Here is a 13,520-nt window from a genome sequence, read left to right as displayed (position 1 = left end):
AATTTTGTATTCAGTGTTGGGTTTGGATGGCATGTAATAAATAACATAGGACCAGTCATTAAATGATAAGGATAAAAAATTATATATTGAATAACTACCCTTTCACTCAGTGAGGCAGGGGTCTTGTGGGAAAAAATGTATCTGATTATGTAAGTAAAGATTTTTGTCATGGATATGCACCAGGAAGCCAAATTAAGCTTGCCTGGGCAACCTTAATTCTTGCGTTTCATAATTTTTGAGTGCATGATTTTTCAACCTTGACATTCCTTTTCATGTAATTTTTTGGATTTACTAGACACATAAGATACACCAAATAGCAATTGGAAAAGAGCACACACCTCGTTAGTTGATGAGATCATTCTTTGAAAAATAGTGAAGTTTCACAGAACAAGCATGAAGGATGAAAGAAATATCTGGATAGTTGAAAAGTGGGTAGGATGCTGTGTGAAAGATGTGGTGTGAAACCAAGTGTGAAAGGTGATGAAGGGAGTTGTGAGAGAAGCATAGGGTATGAGTTAGGGGCATAGGAAGAACTGGGAGTTCAGTTTCTGGTCATATCATGTGCCTTTGGGCAAGTCACTCAATCTCAATGAGCATTTGTGCTGGCTTTCTCTTCTGTATAATGGGAATGATATTGCTTCCTGTTAACATCTTTTCTTTGTATTGACTGGTTTCAGAGTAGCAGCCATGTTAGTCTGTATTCGCCAAAAGAAAAGGAGTACTAGTGGCACCTTAGAGAGTAACCAATTTATTTGAGCATAAGCTTTCGTGAGCTACAGCTCACTTCATTGGATGCATCCGATGAAGTGAGCTGTAGCTCACGAAAGCTTATGCTCAAATAAATTGGTTACTCTCTAAGGTGCCACTAGTACTCCTTTTCTTTTTGTATTGACTGTTTACTGTAACCTTGAACTGCATGTTACACTTTGCAGTGTTGGAACCGTGTTGGTCTCAGGTTATTAGAGAGATAAGGTAAGTGTGAAAGCTTGTCTCTTTCGCTGACAAAAGTTGGTCCATATTTCACTGACAAAAATTGGTCCAAAGATATTGCCTCACCCACCTATGTATTACAGTGTAATGCAATGGGGCTCTCATCTTGGTTCTGGCCTTTAGGGCCTTCTCTACTACAAAGTATAATAATAGCAATAATTGAAGTGAAGTAAGGCGGTCAAAGAAAGGATGAGGAACTTGAACTTCATGTGGCAAAAGAAAGGTAGCTAGTGACAGAATTCAAAAAGAGGGGAAATGAAGTAGTTGGCATGAGAGTTTGGACAGAGGGGGAAGTAAGTAAGGATGCCAGGAGGCCACAATGGAGGAAGTTGATTAGAAACTGAAACTGATTTGTCCCCACTGTCCAAGAGGAGAAAAATGTAAAAAATAAACAGCATAAATGGTAAAAGGTAGATTGATTTTAAAAATTCTTACCATTCTAATAATCTAAGGTGTTAGCAGTAACTCAAGTAGAGCAAAATACTTCTGTAAGTCCCAAATAACTCACTTAAAGGGGCACTGCTCCACTTATGCCATCTGGGAATTTGATGCATGATTTTGAATCTGACAGAATCCTCTGACAAGTTTAATTTTTAAAAAGAATTTCCTTGTTTTTTCTCTTTCATTAAATAAGACAGCATCATAAACAAATTAACTTTTGAAAACAGACAGATAAAATTCCAACATATTCAGATGCATTTTTACTATGTGCTTGAAAGCTTTTTACCTTAAATGTATTGGATGTTGGATAACTGGTTTTAAAAGCTTAAGCCCATTCCAAAAACACCATGCATGGTTTTCTGAGAAGGAAAGACTATATATTACATTTGGCTCCTCTCCAAGATTAGTATGTCTCACATGAATACTCCTCTGTCTCCTTCTGTGGTGACATTTCTGAGATCAATTATGCCAACAGTAAAGTCTGGAATTTTTATGGTCAAACACTTTACGAGAATTTTCCTAGGAGAACTTATGAAGTTTGAGGCATAAGAAAAGCCCAGACTGTGTCCAGTAATCCTGGCCTGTTATCTTCATTATCTCCAGTTTTGTGTCTTTTCCTCATCAGAGAAAACCACTCACTCTTACACATACATACACTCCATTGTGATTGGCTAAACTGTTATGTATATATTTGTGCCGAGAGTCCCATTGATTGGCATCTCCCCAGTGCTTGTGTCATGGAACAATGCGCCAAGTTATGCCTATACTGGATGGAGTCCCTTTCCCCCTCTCTTTCTGCTTTATCCTTTTTTTGTCCATTCCTCGCTTGCTCTCTCTTTCTCTGAATCTTCTTTCTTGCTCTATACAGGGTTATTCTCCCCAAAAGCTGTTCACACAATATTCCTTTGGCCAAATCCTTATCCTAAATTTGCTTTTATTCGGTCCTTTCTCAGGAAAAGTCCTATTGAAAATCAGTGAGAATTTAGCCTGAATATGGGCTCTGAGGCAGATTCTGATTGCTTTGGCTATGCTGAATAGCAGCTTGTCCCCATAAGTGATGTTAATGAAATCATGGTGTAAGGTAGTATTTAGCAGGATCAGTCTCTAAGGCTCTGTCTACACTGGCAAGTTTCTGCGCAGTAAAGCAGTTTTGGGCGCTGTAACTCCCGAGATGTACACACCGCCAAGCCACTTAGTGCGCAGAAATTGCGCAGATGCAGTGCTCTTAAAAAACCCACCCCGATGAGAGGCGCTGCGCTGGGGCCACAGTGCTGCGGTGCCAGTGTAGACACCGTGGTGATTACAGTGCTGCAGTTGGCCTCCGGGAGGTGTCCCACAATGCCTGTTCTCACCTCTCTGGTCATCGGTTTGAACTCTACTGCCCTGCCCTCAGGTGACTAACCGTCAGCCCCACCCCTTACATTCCTTTGCAAATTTGAAAGTCCCCTTCCTGTTTGCTCGGTGATGCATCCAGTGGTCTCAGCACATCTTTTGAAGTGGCCACGTGATCTCCCGCTTGGAACAATGCCGAGCTGCTGGACCTCATCGGCATTTGGGGAAAGGAGGCAGTGCAGTCACAGCTGCGCTCCAGCCGTCGGAATTATGATACCTACAGACAGATTTCTAGATGCATGATAGAAAGGGGCCATGACCGGGTCACATTGCAGTGCAGAGTCAAAGTGAAGGAGCTGTGGAATGCCTACCACAAGGTGCCTACCACTGCCGCTCCGGTGCTGTGCCCACGAGCTGCCAGTTCTACAAAGAGCTGGACGTGATACTTGGTGACGATCCCACGTCTGCTGCGAAGCACCCTGTGGATACTTCATTGGCTCATGTGCCAGTTGAGAGTGGACCAAACCAGGAGGAGGAAATCTTGGACGAAGAGGAGGATGGAGACCCAGAGGCAGAGGATGACTCAGAGGCCAGAGATGCATGCAGTCAGGAGCTCTTCTCTACCCTGGAGGAGCCTAGCCAGTCACAGGAGTTGGCGAAGCACAAACAGGAGAGGAGGCCCCTGGTAAGTGGGTCTGATTTTGGGAATTGCAGAAGCGAGTTGTTGTGGGCAGGAGGGTTGCAGGAAGCAGGCTTGTCACCCACCTAATGCCTAGTCTGAACGGCGGAACAGGCTGTTGATACATTCCCTCACTTCATGGGAATCTCTCTCAGAGATCTCCAGGAAACTCTCATGGAGATACTGGGCAATCTGCTGCCGCAGGTTCCTTGTCAGAGCTGCTTTGTTTCTTGCCCCATTAACGGTAACTTTCCCATGCCACTTTGCCGTGATCGGTGTTGGTCAGTGCAAGCAGCATACTGGTCAACACCTTGGGATCCATTCCTGTAGCCCAAAAGAGGCAGGGCAGAACGCGCAGTACACAAACCATTGAAAGATGGTGCCAAATGCGGATGGAAGCACAGGGATTGCTGGGATGTGAAACAATGCATCACGGGGCATTGGGACTGGACCCACGATGCCCCGCAACCCCCTCCGCCTTCCCACAAATCTTAGCGGCAAAAGAGAAATAGGTGCTTTGTGGGATAGCTGCCCAGAGTGCACTGCTCCGAATAGCACCACAAGTGTGAACTCGCTATTGTGCAGGCAGCTGCCAGTGTGAACACACAACAGCTGTTTTCCTTCGGTGCTCTCTGAGCGGTGCTGTAATTGCTGGCAATGTAACTTTGCAAGTGCAGACGTGCCCCCAGTAATAATCTAAGGACTTCAAGATTTGCCCCAATGTTTATTTACTTTTTGCTGGGTTTTTTTTCAGGCCAGACAAGAATAGACTAATTGGTTTCATTTGGTTATAATCGATTTTCCCTTTCATGCCCTAATTGAACACTGCAGCATTTGGGTTGCAAATATTGCAGGGGAATGCTTACTGGTTAAAAACAAAAATGTTTCCACCGGATTCTTAAAAAAAAAAAAATTAGTTCTTGGAAACATTTCTGTTGGTCTTAGATTTTGATAAAACTTATTTACACACAAAATCCAAAGTGTGTCATGTTCACTCACATTGAATAGTCCAGAAATAGTCTTATTGGATATACATTAATAAGTGTCAAAAGCTACAAGGAAGCAGACTCTGTGCTCCCCCAAGCGTGGGGACTGCAATTTTGACAGTCTGTGATGGGGTGTCTACCCCTCCAGGTGGTGAAAGGGTTAATGTGTAAGTTGGCCGCTCAGCCCACCCCTGGTCACACCTGGAGGGAGGCCAGGTCTAATTTAAGATGAAGCCCAGAGTGGGAAGATTGGCAGTGCTATGAAGCAAAGCAATCTGGAGCAGAAAAGAGCTTCAAGGAGAGATTGAAGGACTATGTAGTTGCTCTCTTGGTAGTAGAGAAATTGGTGGGGGACAGGAAGGCTCCTGCAGGGTGAAGAGGAAGCCTGCGGGGGTGGGGGAGAGGAGATACCTGGAATCCATAGGATTGGAGCAAGCACCTGTGGCTAGGGTTGCCAACCCTCCAGGAATTAAAGATCAATCTTTAATTAAAGATTATGTCATGTGATGAAATCTCCAGGAACGGAACCAACCAAAATTGGCAACCTTATTTATGGCTGACCCTGTCACAAGGGTAGGAACTGGACCTCCTGGGAGAAGCCTGAGGAGGTGTTGCTCATTACAAATATGCCAGGAAGGAGCTCAGGGAAAGGCCTGACGAAAGGCTAATGGTAGGAAGAAGTCCCTGGATGCAGTGGCAAAGTGTCTGACAGGGCAGACTCTAACTGCTTGCTTGTCTTTGGCTCCCTGGACTGAAACCTGTTCTTGAAGGTGGCCCTGGGTTCCTCTACCAGCCACTGGGAAGGCGACATGAAGCCCATGACATTAGGGGAGATGGATGATTTAAAACCTTGAGAGAAAGGTGAGAGGACCATGGGGCTGAGGACCAGATGCAGGGATATTAGGTTTGTTACCCTGGAAGGGATGAGACTAAAATGGGATCTGTCGGGAGGCCCAAGTTGAGAAGAGTAACCACCACAGGGCCAGACCAGCTGTTTTCGGGGGCTGTAGCGGGGAAAGAGGTGTTATGCTAAACCAGTGATGAGGGGATGCACCAGCAGTGAGTCCTTCCATGTGTTTGCTTTCCCAGGGGCAGGGTGGCTCTGTGGGCTAGATACATAATGAGACTTAGGGGCCTGCCACTTTAGATGCTTAAGTCCCAGATTTAGGCACCACTGGTATTCACAAAACCCCTGCTTGCCTGCCACCTAACCCTGTAGGTGCCTAAACTCACTCAGGACTTACATTTTTGCAGTAACGATTCCCTAGGTGCCTATGTTTCTGCTTGTGGGCACATGCGCTGCTGCCTTACTCTAGGTATCCGGACACCAAATCCCCAGTGCCATTCACAAACCAGGGGAAAAGAGGTGATCCTCTGCCTAACTTGCCTGAGCATGCCTAACTCCTCACAAAATGAGCCAGGAGCTGCCTGATAACTTCTAGCCTAGTGATGTTAAGGTACTCACCTGGGATGTGGGAGACCCCTGGTTCAACTCCTTCTTCTGCCTGATGAGAAGAGACTTGAATAGGGATCTGCTACCTCTCTACTGAGGTGCAGTAACCACTGATATATGGGATATCCTGGGGTGAGGTTCTCTCAATCTCTCCTGTTGAAGCTGTTCCACTTAGATTAAGCAAACAGTTATTGAAGTACGGGGACTGCATCCTGGGTCTCCCACATCCTGGCTGAGTGCTCGAACAACCAGGTTACAGAGTCGTTCTCATGCTTGCTGTCTATCTCTAGGTGGCCTAGTCACTCTACTTGTTTTAATCCAAAGTGAACGGTTTCAACAGGAGAGACTGTGGAAGCCTCACATCAGAATATCCCATAGCTCAGCAGTCAGGGCACTCACCTAAGGAAGTTTCAGATCCCTGTTTAAATCCCTTCTAGTCATGGTGGGGGGAGGGTCTCCTGCATCCCAGGTGAGTAGCCGAACCACTGGGCTATACGTTTTCAGGGAGCTCTCCTTCCCACTCCCTCCCCTGGCTTCTTGCAAGAAAGACCTTCAGCGCCTGAGTCCAAGAGGGTTCACAGATGAGAATCCCAATCTGAGAGAGGCGCCAAACTCCCTGAGGGGCTTAGCGTGCATGCATCTCCTTGGTATCTCTCATTGGCTAGCTTAGGCAGGGTGCTGCCTAGCATGCTGGCTGTTGTGAATCCCATTGTTAAGCACCTATCTCCCTACACTCATTCTGTAGGAAGCCTGAGTGCCTAGCTCAGGCTTTGTGAATCCCAATGAGTTTCTAGATGCCTAACAGTTAAATGTTACAATGGTGAGCGTCACAACATGTAAGTCCCTTTGTGAATCTGGCCCTTTGCACACTCTTCCATCGATGGACCTTCATAGGGAGCTGTCAATCTCCCTCTTGTGTATCCATTCTTGAAGACAGAAGAGTTTTGTCCTTATACCAGCAAAACTCTCATCAGATTCTATAGTGGCTCTGTTTGTGCTCCAGACTGCATTCTCAAAGAGTCATAATGTAAGGTGAGGACTTTGGATTTGTCAAAATGGTATCTTAGCATTCCTCATTGGTCTTGACATGATTTCCAGATCCAATCTGCTCAGTTTTTATTAACTGTCTGTGCCGGGAGCTCTACTTGCAACCTTATAGTCAAGCTGGGTTTTTCTGGATTGTGCATCACCAACAATACAATCAGCAGCTGGAATTTAGGGTGGGATTTTAAAAAGTGCCTGACAGTACCTTTACCACTCCATGTTCATTGCAAGTCAAGGGAAGTTAGGTGATCATCTCCGTTAAGTGCTCTTGAAAATCCCAGCCTTAGTTGATAACTTTGTCTGAGGCAGAACAGAAGCCAGCTCACTTTCCTATAGCTCTGTTGGCTGTGCAGGTCTAACAGGAATAACAAAGAGTATAAACTGATTTTTGTCTGTTAATAAGCAGACATAACTCTGAGTATACACAGGCAGCAAGTATGTGGGGGAAGAAGGTGCCAGTTTTACTTCTAGAACTTTTGGCCTTCAGATAGTTTTGAGTTATCTGTAAGAAAATATGGACATTCTTTCCTATTTTTAGGACTAGAGCTATGTTTCAGCCTCATGTAATTAAAAATTGACTGAACACAACTGGCTGAAAGCGTTCAAAAATTCACATTTGGACAAAGACCAAACATGGAAAATTTCAGCCCAAAAGAGAATGTTTTTGAAAGTTATGAGGAAGTGAATAGAAGATATTAGCCAACTTTTTTGGCTTTGTTCTTAAAATCCTACATTTTGGTATTAAACTATCACTTTAAATAAAGACTGCATTCCTGTCAGCTAGACAAAGCCCAAATATGGGACAGAGTCTTAGAGAAAAACGTTGAATAGTGCCAAGAGGTTTAAATTAGTATGGGCTTCATTTCTGCATAATAAACATCCTTACTATAATCTCTGTGTGCTAATCTAGCACCCCAATGTAAAGGATTAAAGGATTAAAGGAGAAGTAACCCTTGACTTGTAGAGTTGTAGTAAGGCAAATGTGACTCTAAAATGGAGTTTGTGTGGATCAGCAGGGAGATATAGGGCGAAATGGTTTAATAGCCTATTTGTGTTGATACACTGCCACCTTGTGCTGAGGTTGATAAAGAAGATTTGTCCACAGACTTGTAACTGTTGTAAATATTACATGGTGTAACTAAGGAGTTAAGGCTCAATCTGATCTACTTGGCTCAACACTGAAGAATAGCAATGTAAAAATTGACATTTTCCTACTCAATGTATCCATTTCCTGCAGGTGTCCTGAGAGTTATATCTGCTCAAATAATGGTTAAATGAAGATTTTTACTATGTTTTACATGTGTGAGCCCTGGAGAGCCAATACGCCTATAGGAAAGTGAGCTGGTTTCTGTGAGTGTTAATTAAGAGCCAGTTTCTGCCCTCACTTCAGTACAAACCTGATGCGGACAATGGGTCAATGGAACAATACTTGAGCCTGGACAAGCTGTGTTTAGTACAGGATCTGAGGGAGGGGGAAAAAGTGGCTCTAAGCCATCTCTGTCCTTTCTCAGTCCCAGAGGCTGCCCTGGGCTGCCTTGATCTCCAGAGGAAGTTAGAGCATTCTTTGTAACGCTCTAACTTTCACCACGTGATACTGTCCCCTAGGGGCCGTTCTGTCAGCTAGGGATTGCTGGAGTGCAATGTACTCTTGCCACCTCCCCAGCTAGGGTGACCAGATGTCCTGATTTCATAGGGACAGTCCCGATCTTTGGGTCTTTTTCTCACATAGACACCTATTATCCCCTACCTCCTGTCCCGATTTTTGACACTTGCTATCTGGTCATCCTATCCCCAGCACACTTCTGACATGCCCCCATGGGGGTGTACCTTGTGCTACACCAGCTCTGCATCAGCCAGGAATTTCCGCCTCTGATGGTGGATTCCCATCTGTTCACTGAAGGCAGCTTTACGGCCCTTTTTCACAGCTGGATCTTAAGATAAAGGCTTAAGTGCTCAAGATAAAGGCTTAAGTGGCCCTCTATCCAGGGTGAATTCCACCTTATATTTAATAAATAATCCAAACTGCGCTCCCACCCTCGAAGCTCTGTGTCCATTCATTCCCCTGCCACCATGCTCCTGTGGATGTCTTTCTCACTCTCTTCTCTCCCTCTCATGAGGGTTGTGACATTGCACTCCATATGTTTTATGGAAATATGTTTATAAGTGTGAACATCATGCACCTGGAATATGCTTCATGCAAAAGGTCTCTTGTAAGGTTTCATTACAAAGCTTATGATCTACTGAGTGTGTTCAGCCTATTTGTTTGCATGTATTATTTCTATGTCTGGAGTTAGGCAAATAAGATATAAACTTGTGTTACTGATGTAAACATGTTAAGTGGAAGCCATTAAGGGTGCTTCAGAATCAATGAACTGTGAATGGGTTTGTTTACCCGCAAGCCTTCCTATGTACCTGTCTTCCAGCTACTAGGTAATGAAGAAGGAGGTCTTACAGTGACATATGATCATGCCACCTGAACTGGAATCCATCTTAAACCTGGTACTTTTCCGTCTAGAAGGAGGGGTGGGGACCCAGAGAGACAAAAGCTTCCTGCCTTGTGCCAAAGCTATCAAAGGGGACGGAACAGAACAAAGGGGGCTGCCAGTCATGAGAAATCCCCTAGTTACCACCTGAGCTGGAACTAACAAGAATTGTACCAGGGGAAAGGATTGGGCCCAGACTAGGAAGGAGTCTAGTCTGTGAAAGAAGCTTATTGGAACATCTCTGAGGTTGAGATTTACCTGTATTCAGTTTCTTAATGTATTAACCTTAGACTTGCGTGTTTTGTTTTATTTTGCTCAGTAACTTACTTTGTTCTGTCTGTAATCACTTGAAACCACTTAAATCCTACTTTTTATACTTAATAAATTCACTTTTGTTTATTAATGAACCCAGAGTAAGTGATTAATACCTGGGGGAGCAAACAGCTGTGCATATCTCTCTATCAGTGTTGTAGAGGGCGGACAATTTATGAGTTTACCCTGTATAAGCTTTATACAGAGTAAAACAGATTTATTTGGGGGTTGGATCCCATTGGGAACTGGCTGTCTGGGTGTTGGAGACAGGAGTACTTGCTGAGCTGTTTTCAGTTAAGTTTGCAGCTTTGGGGGCATGGTTCAGACCCTGGGTCTGTGTTACAGCAGGCTAGCATGTCTGGCTCAACAAGACAGGGTTCTGGAGTCCCAAGCTGGCAAAGAAAATGGGCTCAGAGGTAGTTTCAGCACATCAGGTGACAGTCCCAAGGGGGTCTCTGTGACCGAACTCGTCAGAAGGCTACCTCTTTCTTTTCTCCCACACTGCTTGGGAGTTGTTTTTCCTCTCTTGTTCTACCTGCCCCACCCCTTGCGGAGACACTCTCTTATTCCACTCTGTGGGTGTCTTCCCCCTCCTTCAGGTGGTCACTTAATTCCTTTGAGAGTCTCCTACAGAAGAATGAACCTCCAATCAGCTCCTGGCAGCCCTTCCTCCCTCCCTCCCTCCCTCTCTCTCTCTCTGTGGCCTGGCTCTCTTGACTGAGAGACTTGTTCTGTATTCAGCTTCCAACTTGCTGCTGGGATTTGAACTCAAGCTGCAGGAAAAAAAACTGACCAGCCAGCGCCTGGCGGTTCAGTGTGCAGAGCCACTGCATCAGCTGGAGACTAACTCTTTATTACAACCAGATGCACAAACAGTCCGGCTGCCAAGAGTATACTTGGTGCTTCATGAAACACTATCACTGAAATAGATTAGTGTCAATATAGCCAGGAGCAGCTTTCAGGAAACACATCAGGAGGGAGGAAGCCTTTGCATGTATGAAACCTCCATAACATGAGATGGATTTACTTTTGAAAACTGTCCTTTTGTTGGTTTATATATTTAAAAAATACAGAGGAAGAAAACAAACAGAATGGAAAGTTTGGCAAGTGACCCTCACCAAACCCAGATTATAAATTGAATAAGAATTGAACTCCCTCTCCCCCAGGGCTGTAGAATCCTCTGTCAAACCTCTCCCTGCACAACACCCTTCATTTCTAATCCTGGCTCTCAGCTGTGCAATTTCTTTAATTCTGCCTCTTCAACTTGGAATGGATTTACAGTTCCTTTCTCCCAAGTGCCCCCTCCCGTCCCTGTGGTCCCTCCTTCAGGCCCACTTTTTCGGTGTACCCTTCTGCTGATCATCTCTTCATTCAGGATGTCCCTAGTGCTTTCCAAATCTGAACTGGTACCCCGTCTTCTGTTTTTTGTCCACGTTAAAAACTAAGGCTTCTATCCTTTTATCACTTTTCCAAGTGGTAACACTATTCATGTGAGTAAAGCATGCGTGTAAGCATTTGCAGAAGTTGGATCTCAACTCGTAGGGTCAAGGATCATAGATTATTTTTAGCTCTCATATAATGAATGATAAGTTCTATCATTACTATTGTTAATAAAATATTAATAGTATGGTTAGAGATGGACTTGGTCAAAACCCATGGATCCAAACACTCCCCACATTTGAATGGTTTGTTGGAAATCTGAACCCATATCTGTAGCCACATATTTTCAAGTTGTCTCTAGCTTTACAGAGGGTTGTTTGCCCCAGAAATTCAAGCTTGGATTCAGTTTTTGCATAAAACAGTCCTGCTATGAACATGCTTGAATTCTGGGATATTCAAAATCCAATCTGAATGTTGAGGCTTGAGACCACCTTTATAATAAAGTCAGACGTGTCTGAGGCTCTAGTTATCCTTTGGCTAAGACTTTATCCAAGAGCTGCTGCCCTCCAGCAAAACACATAGAAGAAGATGCTGTGTTACTCACGCTGGAGTGATTTGTTTCAGACCTCCAGACAGGGCTCCAGCTATATGACCATGCCCTAATCCTTCTCGCTACACAGATGAGATCTGTGTAGCAGGGAAGGACTGCAGGGAGATGGGAAAACATGCCTTTGCCCTTCCGCTTTGCCAGGCAGTGATAGAGGCAGCCACAAAAACTGCGCTCCAGTTTGTGCTGATATGTATGGGAAGTGCTCAGGGCAGGCAGCAGTGAGAGAAGAAAAGGTGGGCGTCCTACCTGGCTGGGGGCTTACTGAGGATATATTGTCAACCCTGGCCCTCACCAGTTATAAAGAGAGAGAGAAGATTAGCAAGACTCGACCTGGTGCCGCTGGAAGGAAACTCCCCTTTTGGAGAGAAGTGTCACTTCCGGAGCATGGGGGTCCCAGTTAACATCTGTGGTGGAGCAATGTGCAGCGCGCACACACATACGCACCGACACGTACAGACAACTTAATAGGAGACTTGTAAGTGGAGATGTACGCACACACACGCAGACACACACAACTGAATAGGAGACTTGTAAGTGGAGATGTCCAATTTAGTATCTGGCCACTAGGGGGAAAATACCAGGCAAATAGAAAACTCTCCATTATATATGAATCAGGAACAGTTAATGTAACAGCTATGAGTTAGTTCCAGCAAACCTGATGAGAACACAAATACCAGTCAGTAACAGCCAGACATAAAACCACACAGCATACGGAAGATCGATGAATTTAAAGCATGTACATTCCAAGGGCAGCGTAGAAAAACAACCCAGTAGATTTTTAAACATTTATAGCTAAAGAGGAAAAAAACCCAACCCTGAGATCTAAGTAAGCAAAATATGAAATAGTGTAGAATGTCTGCCAAAGGCTCTAGCTCTATTATTAATATTAAAAAAAAAAAGTAAGAGAAGGCATGAAAAGAGACCGGATGGTTCAGAGGATTAATAATGTGCTGCAGACCCTTTCATTTCTCAAATTCATAGATTTACATCCAGGCAAACTAGATAGTGAACAGTTATTGCCCTCTGAGGGCTGTTTGGTGGCCCATCTAAGAAGAACTGAGGTCCAGTGGACAGTCGTCCACCTCCTGTTACTAATGGGCACCTCTACTGGCTCTATCAACAGAGAGGCCAAGAGCTGAATGGGCCAGGAAGCCTGAACTGTCTCCTCATACAAATGGTCTTATTAGGTCCCAGCGGAGACATGCTGGCAGGTAGAGTTGGGAACGCTTCCCTTGCTACTGCCTGTGCTAGATGGATTCTATGGATCGGCAAAGAAGTTTTGTCTTTGAAGCAGCTGTTCTCACACCATTCAGCAGCACTAAATTCATTTGAAATTTTTCTCTGTCTAATTCACTAAGTAGCCTCCCTCTCCTTCTTATGCAAATCCTTCTTAAACTGGCCACACCAAGGTTAGCCTGAAGTGCCTCCCACATCTGAACTGTTGCTCCAGGTGTTGTTTCGAGTCTGTTTTCAATTTTAAAAAAACATTGTCTTCATCTTTGTTTTGTGAAGTACGAGGACCATTTATGGGGCCATCAACTAACCTACATTAATAACTGACAATTAATCAATTAACATTCAACAATATAATATCCACAGCTGAAAACTAGTATTCTCGGTGTGGAATGTGATCTAATGGAAAAGTGTGTTCATGCCAGGTCCTTGTGGAAAGAGATGGATGGTACCAGGATAAGTAGGCTGTAAACTAAAAGGGGTAAATAAAATCTCTCTGCCTTGACAAGCTGCCTGCATTCTCCTGGATTTCGCGTGTCTGCATGCTGCGAGCAATGTAAGGAATGCTCCAGGCAGT

Source organism: Chelonia mydas, chromosome 3 (genome assembly GCF_015237465.2).
Source record: "Chelonia mydas isolate rCheMyd1 chromosome 3, rCheMyd1.pri.v2, whole genome shotgun sequence".
In the NCBI taxonomy this organism is placed as follows: domain Eukaryota; kingdom Metazoa; phylum Chordata; order Testudines; family Cheloniidae; genus Chelonia; species Chelonia mydas.
The sequence above is the reverse complement of the archived record's forward strand: the minus strand, read 5'-3'. Positions refer to the sequence as shown.